This window comes from Bidens hawaiensis, unplaced genomic scaffold (genome assembly GCF_021521415.1).
Source record: "Bidens hawaiensis isolate Kalapana, Puna unplaced genomic scaffold, B.hawaiensis_p1.1 tig00020787_1, whole genome shotgun sequence".
NCBI classification, from domain to species: Eukaryota; Viridiplantae; Streptophyta; class Magnoliopsida; order Asterales; family Asteraceae; genus Bidens; species Bidens hawaiensis.
Window position 1 is genome coordinate 293,924 of NW_027493200.1, and position 16,640 is coordinate 310,563.

A 16,640-nucleotide genomic window follows, 5' to 3' on the forward strand; every position below is an offset into this window, starting at 1 on the left:
TTTATCATTACCAGTAAGCGGTTGCGTTGGTCCCTGATTCCTTTTATCGTTGTTGGCAAGCGGTTTGCGTTGGTCCCTTGATTCCTTTACTGTTGTCGGCAAGTGGTTTGCGTTGGTTAACTGATTCCTTTAAGCGATATGCAATTCTTCGTGTCCGGTTGTTTTCTTGTTCTTCACAATCATTATCGTATCCTTTATCTTTCCTTTTGTGATGATGTCAGTTATTCACCAATTTATTTATGGATTATGTACCCTTAACATCTTTTGTATCGTCATATTCGTCCTCATCTTATTGTACTCTATCGTCCTTTAATTCATCAAATTGTCCAAGTTCAGAAGTTTTAATTACATAATTTTCCATTAGTATCAATTCTTGTTCCACGTCTATTATTTCAATTATTTGTTTCAACTTTCAAGCGTAATTTCGAAATTCTACAATCGAGATTGTTGTTCATTTATTGCCTCTACTCGTCCTCTTTTCGTCTTCTTTATCCATCTCTTCCCATAATCATATAATTATTTTCCCTATGTTTTCCAACAATGGCTCTCATACCACTATTTGAGCGGAATCCAAAATCATCATCAATCATCATATTCATATTTATCGTCTTGATGTAAATTTGTATATAATTGATGAATATGTGAAGGATTCTTTAAAAGGATAATCAGTGCATTGGTTAATTGAGTATCTTGATAAAATATAAAGTTACAATGAGTTTGATATATACATAGACTATCGGTTGTGTTGGTTTGTTGAATAGTTGTAATGATTAAAGATAAGGTAACTGTTTAGGGCATTCACATCAGTGAGGTTTTTATAATGTATGAAGTGGTTTAGAGAGTTGTGAGTAGAGGAGAGAGAAAATACAGTGATACTATATATTTGAAAAGTTATTGTTCACCATTTATAATTTTTTAATACCTTTTGAAAATAGTTGTGAGTAAAGGAAAGAGAAAAGTTAATGATAAAGATATAAAAGAAGTATTAACTAATTGAAAACAAAAGGGAAAGCGTAATAAATATTAGTGTAATTTTGAATTTGAAGATAGAGAAAGAAATGAAAATACTCCTTATAAAGGTATTTATGTTCTAAGCTTAAACAAGTAGAGTTTACAAAAATAACATTAGATAATTATAATAAGTTTAATTTATCATCTAATAAACACTAGCCTTGCTATCTAATAAACCTAAGATAAAATCACATCGGAAGGTTTTAGTTCATTTGAATACATTGTATGTAGCTCACATTACATGATTTTTTTTCATGATATTTGAGTATAATTTGAACAATTATCGTAAATTAGAGTGTTCAAATATACATGTTTCGACTTTGTCTCATGTTTGAGCCCAACTCCGATGCTCAAGCTACTAGGGGTGTTCAAAATCAAATATCCGGAGTTTTGGATATCCGAACATTTCTGATAGTGGATTCCATTATCCGAATCCGTATCCGAAATTTTGGATATCCGAGGTTCGGATATCCATTTGGATAGTGAAACGGATATCTGAAATTAAAAAAAAAACATAAGAAGAAGAGGAAGAAGAATCACAACAAATAGTCAAATACACTCCATTCCAATCGAGTAAATGAAATTGCAATCTAAAGAAGAATCTGTATCACACAACCTTAATATCAATCATACATACACACAACCTGCGAATACTAAGAAATACACAAAACTAATCTGACGTTTAAATATACAACAACTCTAAATCACAAATTCAAGTATTTATTGAACATACAAGTTTGAATCACAAATTCAAAAAAAGGAGACGGTGATACGATTCTGTAAGGCCCCGCTACCGGTGCCTCACTTTGGACGTTGGATTTACGCATAAACACAGTTCTACTAATCAGAGTTAATTAAAACTTTCACAGAATATAAAAACTTTCATAAAACATAACATATTAATTCATAACTTGTCTTAAACAAACATCTTGTCTTTCAAAATCAAAAACATTAAACATAAAACATCTTGAGTCTTCATATGCCAGCCTCTTATTCTTCTGCCATGTGTCCCTGCTCAAGCCAGCTGTCTCATCCTACTCACCTGCGTGCATACTAAAAGTCAGCTACGCTTAGTGAGTTCTAGTTAATCATACAACATACAACACATTCATAACTACATACTTTCGTACATACTTCATACTTCCATACTTTAATATACTTACTTATTTTCATACCTTCCTTCATATTCATACCTTACGTTTTAAAGAGCATCACGCCCTATAACCTTCGCATATATTATTAGCGTATGCAACGCTTCAACCTTCGCATATATTATTAGGGTATGCAACCCTTTTAACCTTCGCATATATTATTAGGGTATGCAACCCTTTAACCTTACATTACTTTTCATCATCATTATCATTATCACATTCATACATACCTTTGTAAGTATCATACATACCATATTCATACATACTTCCTTATTCACTTACTCATATCATACATACTACACTATACTTCCATTAGCAATACGTGCAATATACGAAGATTGTTTGCGTACCATCAAGCATGCATTCATATTATAAACATAACTATCACATTCATCATTAGGACATACACTTACCATTTAAGGTAAGTTTATTAACATTCACATTGAGTATGCACACAACCCCGAAAAATATAAAAAGAAAATGGGGCTAGAAACTCACCTGGATCCTGTTACGCTCTCCGTTAATCGTTATCCCTTTCTTTAGTTGAGCTCGGCTGACTATACATTAATTACACGTGTCAATTTATGTTCTATTCATCTTATTCATACTTTAACCACAAATGGTTAAGTCTGGTTTAATATAACGGTCTTGTTTTAGATTACATTTTACTTAGATTATTTATCCTTAAGCCAAAACTTATTGAGTACAAGGTGTTCAATTATTTTTCTTCTCTTTCTTTCTTATTGCATTCTTTTCTTTTATATAAAGTGCTCGGGTTACTCAACTCATACATGTATAAGGTATTTGAATCACATTAGATCGGGTTGTATATATCGTGTCCGATCATGCAATGTAATCAAACCCTTTGGTTGTATTCGAATCACACTTGTATTCGAATGAGTTTAGTGTAATTGAGTCCTCACATGTAATCGAGTATAGCTTGTAATCGATTTAGGCATTGTGTGCGAACATACTATGTAATCGTCTATTATAGAAATCGAGTGTTATTGTAATCGGTTCCCTAATGTTTTGAACTGAGCATGTCATCAAACTCCATTGTAAGCGAGTTCTTAAATTTTAATCGATTACAATCCTCGTACTTGAGTGGCATAAATGTAATAGAGTATGATTGTAATCGAATCACAATGTAAGCGATCATAGTGTAATCGACTAAGGTACATGTAATCGAGTCACTAGTGTATGCGACTAGGTACATTGTAATCGAGTCAGCTTGATGTACGTGATTCAGTTTCTATGTAAGCGAGTTCATTTAATGTAATTGAATTTCATTGTATGCGAGTTTCTATGTGTAATCAAATGGCCCTTATGTAATCGAATGCTCCATATGTATGCTAACAAGACCCAAGTAACCGATCCTGGTCATTGTAATCGAATATACATGTAAGCGAGTAAGTGATTGTATGAGAATGTAGCAGTGTAAGCGAGTTTAACCATGTAATCGATTATAACAATGTGATCGAGTTACCATTGTGATCGAACTATCACAATATATGTGAGTATACATTGTGTAATCAAGTTCTGTAGTGTAGTCGAATGAACTGAAGGTTTTCGTAAGGTGAGGCTACGGTTTGGTCCATTTTATCACCATTTTTATTTCGTTTCCCAACCTTACACCCTATTATGGTTCGGTAATAACTCATCGACGTTTCCTTAACTGTTCGGCTAAAACTTGACCCGAGTGACCATAAAGTTTGAACCTTTAGGCTTAAAACGTTCAAGACTAGATCTAAGGTTTCTTAAACGAGCTGTTCATAACCGTAGGTTTGTTAAGTTAATCAAGTTTTCTACTTTATGGTTCGTTTATACCCGATATACTCTACGTTTAGGTTTCATGGCAAACCGTTCATAAAAACGTAATCTTTAAGATAAAGAACATACCTTTACGCATTCGTTAGGTCACGGTTAGCTAGGTTATGAACTTTAATCTTGTATTTAACTTGTACGTTCAAGATCTATCAAGAATCCAAGTTCGGTTTGTTCTTGGACCCCTCTCTCTATCTCTCGCGGCCGATTTTGGTGATGTAGGTGTGTGTGTTTTGAGTGTGTAGAATACTTGGTGGGTAAGAAATGAGGGTTTTATGGTTTTAGGGAGGTTTAAGGGAGTATTTATACTCTCTTAAGCCCATGGACCTTAGGCCCATCACCCTTTAATTCATCTTTTAATATTCCAAGTCCATACTCCTTTCTTTATTTTTAATACTAATTAAATATTAACACACGTTTCACAAACATAGCATTCCTTTATTTATTACTATAAAATTTAGGATGTTACATATTCAACTCTCACTTACAAGTTCAAGGAGAGGAGATCGCCTCGGAAATAGCCACCGTACCACCACCGTCCACCGGCAAGAGGCAGCAGCGACGTCCGGCGAGTAGGTCGTCAATCGAGGAAGTCGCCTTGATGATAGCGCTTGTCGACTGGGGTATTGAAGAATGAGGATGGATTTTATTTAGGAATTAAATGGGATATGTTTACATATATATTAAATAATTAAAAAAGTTTTCGGATATCGGATATCCGAAATCTCCAAAAATTTTCAAAATCATTATCCGAATATGAAAATTCGAATATCTGTCCGAAATTTCGGATATGGATTCGGGTTCGGAGTTTTTTGAACACCCCTACAAGCTACAACCGTATATGATGGTATCATATACACGAAGTCTCAATCTTTTGCATTTGCATGTTCAAATACACAGTTATTTGATATGAGGCATATGCATCGATACTAAGATATAATATTTGGTTTGTTAGGCTATGTGTAGTGAAGATGCTACAACATGGGGCACCTTGTGTCATGTGGCGCCCAATCAACAAATGGTGAGTTTTTTTAGGGGTAGTATGGTGTTGTAGCCCTCCTTTGCCACACCACCTTTATTATTATTTTATTTTTATAATTAAATTAAACAATCACAAAACCCATAAATTTATTAAAATATATTAAAATAATTAAATAAAAGAAAATAAATTCAAATAAAATAAAAAACACACCCAAAAATAAAAAAAATACACATAAAAATACTAATTTATTAGTCATCTTCGTCTTCGTCCTCCTCCATGTTCTCGTCCTCGTCTTCGTGTTTGTTCTCGTCTTCGTACTCGACTTCAACGGTGTCACACCTTGACCAAAGGCGGCGGAACATGTCGGGGCATAACGTATTGATTGGACAGTAGCTCAAAAGACACTAATTAAAGCGACAATAATTATTTAATTTCATTAACATCAAACAAGTACACAAAATTCGATAATAAGAGACGGTTACATCATGCTTTTGTATTTTGAATAATATCCTAAGGTAAAACTAATTTCTTCGATCTTGAACAATGTAAATTACTTGTACTTGTAGCATGTATAAAAATAGAATTTGTCAACTTGAATGCTTGTGAGAATACATAAGTTTTAGTAGAGATATATATAGATAAAAACCATAATTCATATGTCAATGATGAGTATTACAATTCGTATGATATAAGCAAATAAATTGTGGACCCGTTCCTATTGATATGAAATCAATATACTTGGGTTAATGTATAATCATACTAGATGAGAATAGATGAGGATGAGATACCAGCCACCAAACATAAAATAAACACTTAAGCACATAGAGCATAGTCATAGATATTGCAATCATCACACATAAACATATAACGAATTGTGTTTGAAATAGATGTAGAAATAAAACAATGAATAAAATTGAATAAGGTATACGTGATACCCTCAAAATATAAAAGATGAAAAAAGGGTATGTAAACTCTCCTTAACGTGTGGATTATCGAAGATGAGATGGCGATAAGAAGTTAAGAAGAAACCCCAGGATACATCGACGGAAGTTCCTGTTATGGGTACAGATTGAGGGAGAACAAGGGATGGTTAGATACAGCTCAAGCTAAGATCACGAAGTGGTACAAACGACTCATAAACATGCAATTGATAAAGGGTTTGGATTCGCGATGCTGAGAGGAGTGTGAGTGCGAGTTTAATTGAATTTTAGACGATATATATAGGGATTTAGAGAGGGTTTGGCCACGACTTGATTAGTTTGTGATTAGCTGTCAATAGGGTATTAATTTACCATGTTTAGGGTGTCGGTGGACGCGGTTTTTGGTTAGGAATTGATTGGTTACATCATTTTCGTCAATTAATCCGAGAATTAGGGGCTGCAACTCAGGAAGGAAGGGGTGTCGGTGGCGGGTCGACAGGGAAGGGAGGAGAGGAGGAGAGATTGAATAACTTTTGCAATTAGGTCCTTGTTCTATGGATGTGGGTGCAAAAGTTGTTAAAGCTAAGTTAAGGGACTTGTTGTGTATATTAGTGATAGTTAAATATATACATAAATAAATAAAGATTAAATCTTAAACAATTGCAAGATTTTATTGAAAATTTTTACGAATACGAACCCGGGTATAGATAGGGTTGGGTCACGATTACAATATGAAAATAACAAAAACAAATAACGAAATTTTACAGGCAGCCCCTTGCGGGGTCCAAGGGGCACAGTCCCTTGGTTAAGCTGCTAGGTCAGCTTGGAAATATTTTATTTCCATTAAGGGTTCTTAGCAAAATTTTCATTAACATTTCTTAAATGATTATCTTATTCGTTACTCATTAACATTTAAAGGTACCTTTGTTTCATTCATAAAGTTCGAAGGCTTCTTTGTAATTAATCCATTTTATTCTAAGTCCGGGGACCTTTCTGTCATTTTATCAAACTCCATTCGTTATCTGATCCCTTAACGAATGGGGTTCATTTGTTGACTTGACTAACGGATGAGCATCAAACGAATGGGAGCTCATTCGTTAGTCTTGTCTAACGAATGGCCACCAACGAATGAGGATTATATAACGAATGGGATTACTTCTTAACGGATAGGTATTCCATAACGAATGGCTCATTTGTTGCTTATTGACGAGTGTGTTCTTCATGGACCTTCATAGCGAATGAGCACTCATAGTGAATGGGCTCATTCGCCTGATCAGACTAACGAATGGATCTTCCAACGAATGGGGATTCATTTGTTAGTTTTGCATAACGATTAGCATAACAAATGGCTTGACGAATGGACCTTAATCGTGTCAGTTTGTGTCGGACGTGTCAGTTTGTGTCGGATGTATGTTGGTCATTGTTTGTAGTGCCTCGTATAGCCATGTACGGGCTGTATAGGCCTATGCGGGTCATATTTTGGAAAAAAAATTTCGACAACCATATACTTATATGATTTATGACTTTAACATCCTATGTAGTCATCATCCAAATATATTATTTGACTTGCAACATATTTTTTTAGCTATTTTAGCCGCTCCCCTTTTTAACCCTTTCATGTTTTGTTTCACTTGTATAGATGTATGTTTTATATTAAAAAGTTGAATGATATGATAATTTAGAATAAAATAAATTGTCTATTAAAATTTACATAACATAATTGGCTAAGTAATTTGTAGCACTAAATAGCTCGTATTGGCTCGTATAATTGGATAAGTAAAATTTACATTTTCATTTTACGACGGTGCTTAAGAGTGTTCAAAGGGAGGCAGGCGTTTTCTGCAATAGTTTTATTTACGGTCATATAGCCCAATACGATCGTATAGGTTTTATAGTGTGTCAGTGAGCAATACGAGCCATTAAACACCTATACGGCTTGTATATTCCTATCCGGTGGTATAGGCTGCAAAACGTTTTTCCCATGTTAGTTATGCTTAGCCTATACTGCCCGTATAGGCCTACACGAGCCATCTATGCATGCCCGGTCAGCATGAAGACGGTGTATGAGGATCACATCCCTTTATCAAAGTGTTGCATTGAACTTGTTTGTAGTATTGAAATAATCTCTAAAAAATTATGTTTGGGTATAATGAAAGTTCCAAGTAGTCCAACAAGTATGTGATTTTATGATAAAATATAGTAGATGAATAACCTTATGTCATGTACACAATTAATTTGAACGGGTAGCTTTGACCCATTTGTATTTTGGTTAACTATACATATATGTGCATGTGTATGAATAATACGTGCTCGATTAACCAGTTACCGATTCGCATCCCGTTATCAATGGCATCTATTAATCAAACGTACGGAAGGTTTTAGTTCATTTAAATACATTGTATGTATCTCGCATGCATGATTATTTTTCATGATATTTGAATATATATAATCTTAATGATTATCGTGCATTTGACAGATTAAATATATCTGTTTCGAATATGTCTCATGTTTGAACTCGACTGCGATGCTCAAGCTACGACCACATACGATGGTATAATATACACGAAGTCTCAATCTTTTGTATTTGCATGTTCAAATACAAAAGTTATTTGGTTTGAGGCATATGCATCGATGCTAAGATATAATATTTGGTTTGATAAATAGTTATTTGTTACAACTCCCATTTTGAAACAACAAGAAACAATATACGGCTTGTCTGTTGCCATTCATATCTAAAATTTTAGCCATTTATCAGTTAATAAAATCATACTTTTAATCGACCGCGATATATAATAAATTTGAAGCCGCCGTTATGAGCCCGTTTAAATCAGTTTTTTACACCGCCTTTTTAAAAAAGTGGTAAGGATATACAGCGGCGTGTAACCCGTTATAATTGAAACAATTTGACGGCATAAATTATGTTTTTAAAGCGGTTTGATAACCACTCTACTATTATAACTAATTTGGTGGCTTCCATATTTACGCCGGTTTGTAAACCCTTGTGATTAATTATTTTTTTTTTGGCACGTTATGATCGTATAAAGTGATTTAATAACCGTTTTAACTGTAAGTCCTATAAAGAACAGCATACCGTTATAAAGCGGCAGGCCAAACCATTGTATTACATGATAATCATCGCTTTAGAAGCGGTTCATTTTGTAGTAGTGACCCCTAACGGGTGATTCATATATAATAAAGTCAGTATACATTGAACAATTAAGAGAATGAAAACTACTTAAAATACATTCGGAAATAATATCAAAATGTAATCTACTTCCATACAAATTAGTATAGATATTGCCATATACCTGTGTTATGACACATACATACATTAAGCAAATATGAACACGTAATGTCTAGTCAAGTAAATTAAGTTTGGAATGTAAATTCTCAAAGTTTGTTTGAAAAAAAAGTCGGAATACCTCAATGAGTAATAATGGCTAGTATCTGAAATTTTAGCGGGATGACATCTTTAACTTTTAAAAAATAAGTTTTTTAGTAACGGTTCCAATAAAGGTGGGAAATAGTATCTTTTGCCTCCTTTTTGCAATTCCTATATATAGGGTCTACGCATAATATATTGCATCAATAAACATACAATATTAATTAGAAATAGCTTGAAAGAAAATGAAACAAGAAATATTGTTGTGATAGCCAGAGCAGGACCTACCGGCATTGCGTCGTCAACATATCTCAATCTTCTTTAACATTTTTCTTGAAAGGGAAGATTGCTATGCATCTTTATGGCAAAAAAAAGGCTTTTGATCGCTTAAAGCTTCATTTAGCTAAAAGCTTCTGTGAACACCCTCATATGCCATTCCCTTTGTCCGCACCCACATTTGTACCAAAAGACATATTTGTACAATACTTGCAAAACTATGTGTATCATTTTAATGTAGCTCCGTTGTACCAACGGAGCGTTGAGAATGCATGGTATAATAGGATTGCACAAAAATGGGTGGTTAAAAAGCCATTAAAAGGACCATTCATTATCAAAAAAGAAATCGGACGATCACCTATCATTGATGTCGGGACAATTTCAAAGATGAAAACATGAGACATTAAGGTAAACCCCTATCATGTTTTCATATCTGATAGCAGGGGGCTGATCTAGTGTGTATCCAAGGGTAGCCCGGGTTACACCTCAACTTTTACAACGAACTGCAAAATTAGTACATGCTTTTTTTTCTTCTTCTCGGTTTTATGTACTAGGATACCCCTGAGCAAATATTAGATTACCCCTAAGAAGTATTGAGATAAAATCAGAGTAAAATAGCCGGAATTTTTCTTTTCTTTTTTGTGTTTTTGTTGTCACAGGAGGCTCAGCAAATGCCATTAATATGAGGAAGACGACCAAGATAACCTAATACTAGCATTAGGCTACATTGGGCCATTTTAGAGCCTAAGCCCATTTCACTATTAAAAAGAAAAAAAGTCCATTAAAAAAATAATTGCCTTTTTCGATAGATAACAAATATTTTATATATTTATTTGTTAGACAAAGATTGTTTTTTATTTATTTATTTGTATATCATTTTATTCAACTTCTTATAGAAAAGTTCACGTTTCATTTACTTTGAAAATTTGTTTAGTTTATTGTTTATTAATTTTGGAATAAGCATTTAGTTTTTTTAAATATTTGAATAATATTTTTTTATTGTTAGGGGCTAAAAATATATATAATTTTTATGATGGTTTTTAAATACCAATTTGATATTAACACAATGTGAAAAGAAGTTTACGTTTTGGTGTTTGTAATACATTGATTATTAAAAGAAAGTAGTCGTCATACAATTGTGAATACAACAAAAGTGAGCTCTGGCCCGATTGAAATGTTCTGGTTCTGTCAGGGCGTCATAGGTCATAGGTAAAAAAATTAGGTTACCTCTGAATTTTTATTCTAGATCCGCCACTGTCTGATAGCATTTAAATCTTTAATTAACAGTTGCTTTACTATTGTTATTTTGTTTTGTCTATAGGTTACGAAGGCCATTGAAGAAATAAATGGTGACCAAATCAAATTTACAAATGGTCAACAGAGACAATTTGATGCCATTATCTTTGCTACCGGTTTTAAAGGCACCATGCGAAAATGGCTTAAGGTAACTAAAGTAATATCAATTGTTTACTTAACCTATTGTTCTTTTTATTATCTTAACGTACATTTTCGGTTTAATCTAGGATGATGGAGGTCTCTTTAACAAGAATGGAATGCCAAAACATAAAAGCCCTAATCATTGGAAAGGAGAAAATGGTCTCTACTGTGTAGGATTCGTGAGTGCCGGATTATTTGGTATCTCAAATGATGCGAAAAACATTGCTGATGACATCTTCAAAATCGTTCGTGGAAACTAAACTCGTATTTAGAAAATGTAGGTGTGAATGTTGTGAAATCGCTTAATATGACTATGTACCAGTTTAATTAATTTACTATTTTAATGCTTGTTTCCTTTATAATAATGCATTTATATAATCAGATATATTTTTGGTTGGAAATAAATTTTTTTTCCATGTTTACTTTATATTGCTAAATAACTATAATACTATCAAAATAATCTAAATCTGATTTTTTTTTTGTATATACATAATTTTAGCACCCTCTACAAAACATACATATAATGTATTAAAAACTAAAATATGCTTTTTTTCAAATCTACCCAATTCTCTTTATTAAAAAACAATGTATTAACACTTAAACACTTTAATACGTGACGTTTAGCTAGTAGGAAAGGACTAGCAACGCAGTTTATTGTCTGTTAATTTGCTTTCTATTTCGTGTTATTTGAACCTTGATAAATTGAAATTCGCTAATAAACGAATTGTGTTTTTATTAATCTTATAAACCAATTACTGGTTTTGAAGATGGAACGAAAGTCATTTGTTATGTTTGTATTATTTTTAATCTTAATGAAAATTAAGATTATTATTGGTGAAAAGGTTATAGTGTAACTTTAACCTATTGACTAATAAAATTTATTTCCAAGAAATTATATTTTTGTAATGACTTTATTTTATTACAATTACCTCTTATCTAAAAGAAAACGCAAACGCACATGTTGGGTATTTTATGTCAACCGTACCATAATATATATGATAAAGCTTAGAAGCCAACTCGTCTGTGGACAATACAAGTTTTGGCAATCCCACATATGAAGGTAATTAATACTTACGTCAAATTCGAATATAATGTATAGGATCGCTAGACTCAAAAGAAGTTAATTTATCAAGGCTAAGGATCCTCCCACGCCAATTTTTTCTCTATATGGTTCGTATAGGGCTATATGGTCGTATAAAACCTTAATCGTGTCAATTTGTGCCGGATGTTTGTCGGTCATTGTTTGTAGTGCCTCGTATAGCCATGTACAGGCTGTAAAGGCCTATGCGGGTCGTATTTTGGGAAAAAAAAATCGACAACCATATATTTATATGATTTATGACTTTAACATCCTATGTAGCATCATCCAAATATGTTATTTGACTTGCAACATATTTTTTTAGCTATTTTAGCCGCTCTCCTTTTCAACCCTTTCATGTTTTGTTTCACTTGTATAGAATTACGTTTTATATTAAAAAGTTGAATGATATGATATTTTAGAATAAAATAAACTTTCTATCAAATTTACATAACATAATTGGCTAAGTAATTTGTAGCACTAAACAACTTGTATAGGCTCGTATAATTGGTTAAGAAAAAATTACATTTTCATTTTCCGACGGTGCTTAAGAGTGCTTAAGAGTGTTCAAAGGCAGGCTGGCGTTTTATGCAAAAGTTTTCTATACGGTCGTACAGCCCAATACGATCGTATAGTGTGTCAGTGAGCAGTACGAGCCATTAAACACCTATACGGCTCGTATATTCCTATCTGGTGGCATAGGCTGCAAAACGTTTTTCCCATGTTAGTTATGCTTAGCCTATACTGCCCGTATAGGCCTACACGAGCCATATATGCATGCCTGGTCAGCATGAAGGCGGTGTACGAGAATCACATCTCTTTATCAAAGTGTTGCATCGAACTTGTTTGTAGTATTGAAATAATCTCTGAAAATTTATGTTTGGGTATAATGAAAGTTCCAAGTAGTCAAACAAATATGTGATTTTATGATGAAATATAGTAGATGAATAACCTTATGTCATGTACACAATTAATTTGAACGGGTAGCTTTGACCCGTTTTTATTTTGGTAAACTAAACTTATATGCACATGTGTATGAATAATACGTGCTCAATTAAACAATTACCGATTCGCATCTCGTTATCAATGGCATCTATTAATCAAACGTACGGAAGGTTTTAGTTCATTTAATTACATTGTATGTATCTCGCATGCATGATTTTTTCTCCATGATATTTGAATATATATAATCTTAACGATTATCGTGCATTTGACAGATTAAATATATCCGTTTCGAATATGTCTCATGTTTGAACTCGAGTGCGATGCTCAAGCTACGACCACATACGATGGTATAATATACATGAAGTCTCAGTCTTTTGTATTTGCATGTTCAAATACAAAAGTTATTTGGTTTGAGGCATATCTATAGATGCTAAGATATAATATTTGGTTTGATAGATAGTTATTTGTTACAATTCCCATTTTGAAACAACAAAAAACAATATACGGCTTGTTTGTTGCTATTCATATCTATAATTTTAGCCATTTATCAGTTAATAAAAGCATACTTTTAATCGACCGCGATATATAATAAATTTGAAGCCGCCATTATTAGCCGTTTAAATTAGTTTTTTACACCGCCTTTTTAAAAAAAGTGGTAAGGATATACATCGGTGTGTAACCCGTTATAATTGAAACAATTTAACGGCATAAACTATGCTTTTAAAGCGGTTTGATAACCACTCTACTATTATAACTAATTTGGTGGCCTCCATATGTACGCCGGTTTGTAAACCCTTGTGATTAATTATTTTTTGCACGTTATGATCGTATAAAGTGATTTAATAAGCGTTTTAACCGTAAGTCTTATAAAGAACAGCACACCGTTATAAAGCGGCCGTCCAAACCGTTGTATTACATGATAATCATCGCTTTAGAAGCGGTTCATTTTGTAGTAGTGACCCCAAACGGGTGATTCATATATAAAGTCGGTATACATTGAACAATTAAGAGAATGAAAACTACCTAAAATACATTCGGAAATAATATCAAAATGTAATCTACTTCCATACAAATTAGTATAGATATTACCATATACCTGTTATGGCACATACATACATTAAGCAAATATGAACACGTAAATTCTAGTCTAAGTAAATTAAGTTTGTAACGTAAATTCTCAAAGTTTGTTTAAAAAAAAGTGGGAATACTTCAATGAGTAATAAGTGCTGAAATTTTAGCGGGATGACAATCTCTAACTTTTAAAAAAAGTAACGGTTCCAATAAAGGTGGGAAATAGTCTCTTTTGCCTCCTTTTTGCAATTCCTATAAAAAGGGTCTACGCATAACATATTGCATCAATAAACATACAATATTCATTAGAAAGAGCTTGAAAGAAAATGAAACAAGAAACTATTGTCATGATAGTCGGAGCAGGACCTGCCGGCATTGCGACATCAGCATGTCTCAATCTTCTTTCTATCCCAAACATTGTTCTTGAAAGGGAAGATTGCTATGCATCTTTATGGCAAAAAAAGGCTTATGATCGCTTAAAGCTTCACTTAGCTAAAAGCTTGTGTGAACTCACTCATATGCCATTCCCTTTGTCCGCACCCACATTTGTACCAAAAGACATGTTTGTACAATACTTGCAAAACTATGTGTATCATTTTAATGTAGTCCGTTGTACCAACGCAGCGTTGAGAATGCATGGTATAATAGGATTGCACAAAAATGGGTGGTTACCGCCAAAAATTGGGTTTCGGGTTTGGTCGAGGAGTACGTGTGTGAGTTTCTTGTGGCGGCAACCAGTGAAAATAGCGAAGGTTTTATTCCTAATGTTAATGGTTTAGATAGCTTCAAAGGATTGTTCATCCATTCGAGCGAGTATGATAATGGAAAAAGATTTAGACACAAAGATGTGCTTGTTGTTGGTGCTGGAAATTCCGGCATGGAAATTGCATATGACTTGTGCAATTGGGGTGCTCAAACATCAATCGTTATCCGTAGCCCGGTAAGCGCGCTAAACACTCTCCCGCGTGATTTTTAAATATAAAGTTGTCGCGGTTTTAAATAATGAAAAAATATTGTTGATATATTTTAACATACTTTTTTTTATAGATACATGTGCTTACCAAGGAGTTAGTGCAACTCGGAATGTATTTATTAAAATATATCCCATGCTCATTCGTAGACAAGATGGTTTTAATGTTGAGTAACTTGTTGTATGGAGATCTTGGTGTATGTGGAATAAAAAGGCCATTCAAAGGACCATTCATGATCAAAAAAGAAACCGGACGATCACCTATCATTGATGTCGGGACAATTTCAAAGATGAAAACAGAAGACATTAAGGTAAACCCCTATCATGTTTTCATATCTAATAGCATTTAAATCTTTAATTAACAATTGCTTTACTATTGTTATTTTGTTTTGTCTATAGGTTACGAAGGCCATTGAAGAAATAAATGGTGATCAAATCAAATTTACAAATGGTCAACAGAGACAATTTGACGCCATTATCTTTGCTATCGGTTTTAAAAGCACCGTGCGAAAATGGCTTAAGGTAACTAAAGTAATATCACTTGTTTACTTAACCTGTTGTTCTTTTTATTATCTTAACGTACATTTTCGGTTTAATCTAAGATGATGGAGGTCTCTTTAACGAGAATGGAATGCCAAAACATAAAAGCCCTAATCATTGGAAAGGAGAAAATGGTCTTTATTGTGTAGGATTCGCGAGTGTCGGATTATTTGGTATCTCAAATGAAGCGAAAAACATTGCTGATGACATCTTCAAAATCGTTCATGGAAACTAAACTCGTATTTAGAAAATGTAGGTGTGAATGTTGTGAAATCGCTTAATATGACTATGTACCATTTTAATTAATTTACTATTTAAATGCTTGTTTCCTTTATAATAATGCATTTATATAATCAGATATATTTTTGGTTGGAAATAAATTTTTTTCCATGTTTACTTTATATTGCTAAATAACTATAATACTATCAAAATAATCTAAATCTGATTTTTTTTTTTTTTTGTATATACATAATTTTAGCACCCTCTACAAAACATACATATAATGTATTAAAAACTAAATATGCTTTTTTCCAAATCTACCCAATTCTCTTTATTAAAAAACAATGTATTAACAAACACTTTAATAAGTGACGTTTAGCTAATAGGAAAGGACTAGCAACGCAGTTTATTGTCTGTTAATTTGCTTTCTATTTCGTGTTATTTGAATCTTGATAAACTGAAATTCGCTAATAAACGAATTGTGTGTTTATTAATCTTATAAACCAATTACTAGTTTTGAAGATGGAACGAAAGTCGTTTGTTATGTTTGTATTATTTTTAATCTTAATGAAAATTAAGATTATAATTTGTGAAAAGATTATAGTGTAACTTTAACCTATTGACTAATAAAATTTATTTCCAAGAAATTATATTTTTGTAATGACTTTATTTTATTACAATTACCTCTTTTCTAAAAGCAAGCGCAAACGCACACGTTGGGTATTTTATGTCAACCGTACCATAAAATATATGATAAAGCTTAGAAGCCAACTCGTTTGTGGTCAATACAAGTTTTGGCAAGCCCACATATGAAGGTAATTAATACTTACATCA

The 16,640-nt window shown here is 33.0% G+C and overlaps 1 pseudogene; it reads left to right on the top strand.

The window, feature by feature from the left end:
• The first annotated feature begins 14,403 nt into the window (after window positions 1–14,403).
• Window positions 14,404–15,822, top strand: LOC143561797 (putative indole-3-pyruvate monooxygenase YUCCA10; annotated as a pseudogene).
• Window positions 15,823–16,640: the final 818 nt, after the last annotated feature.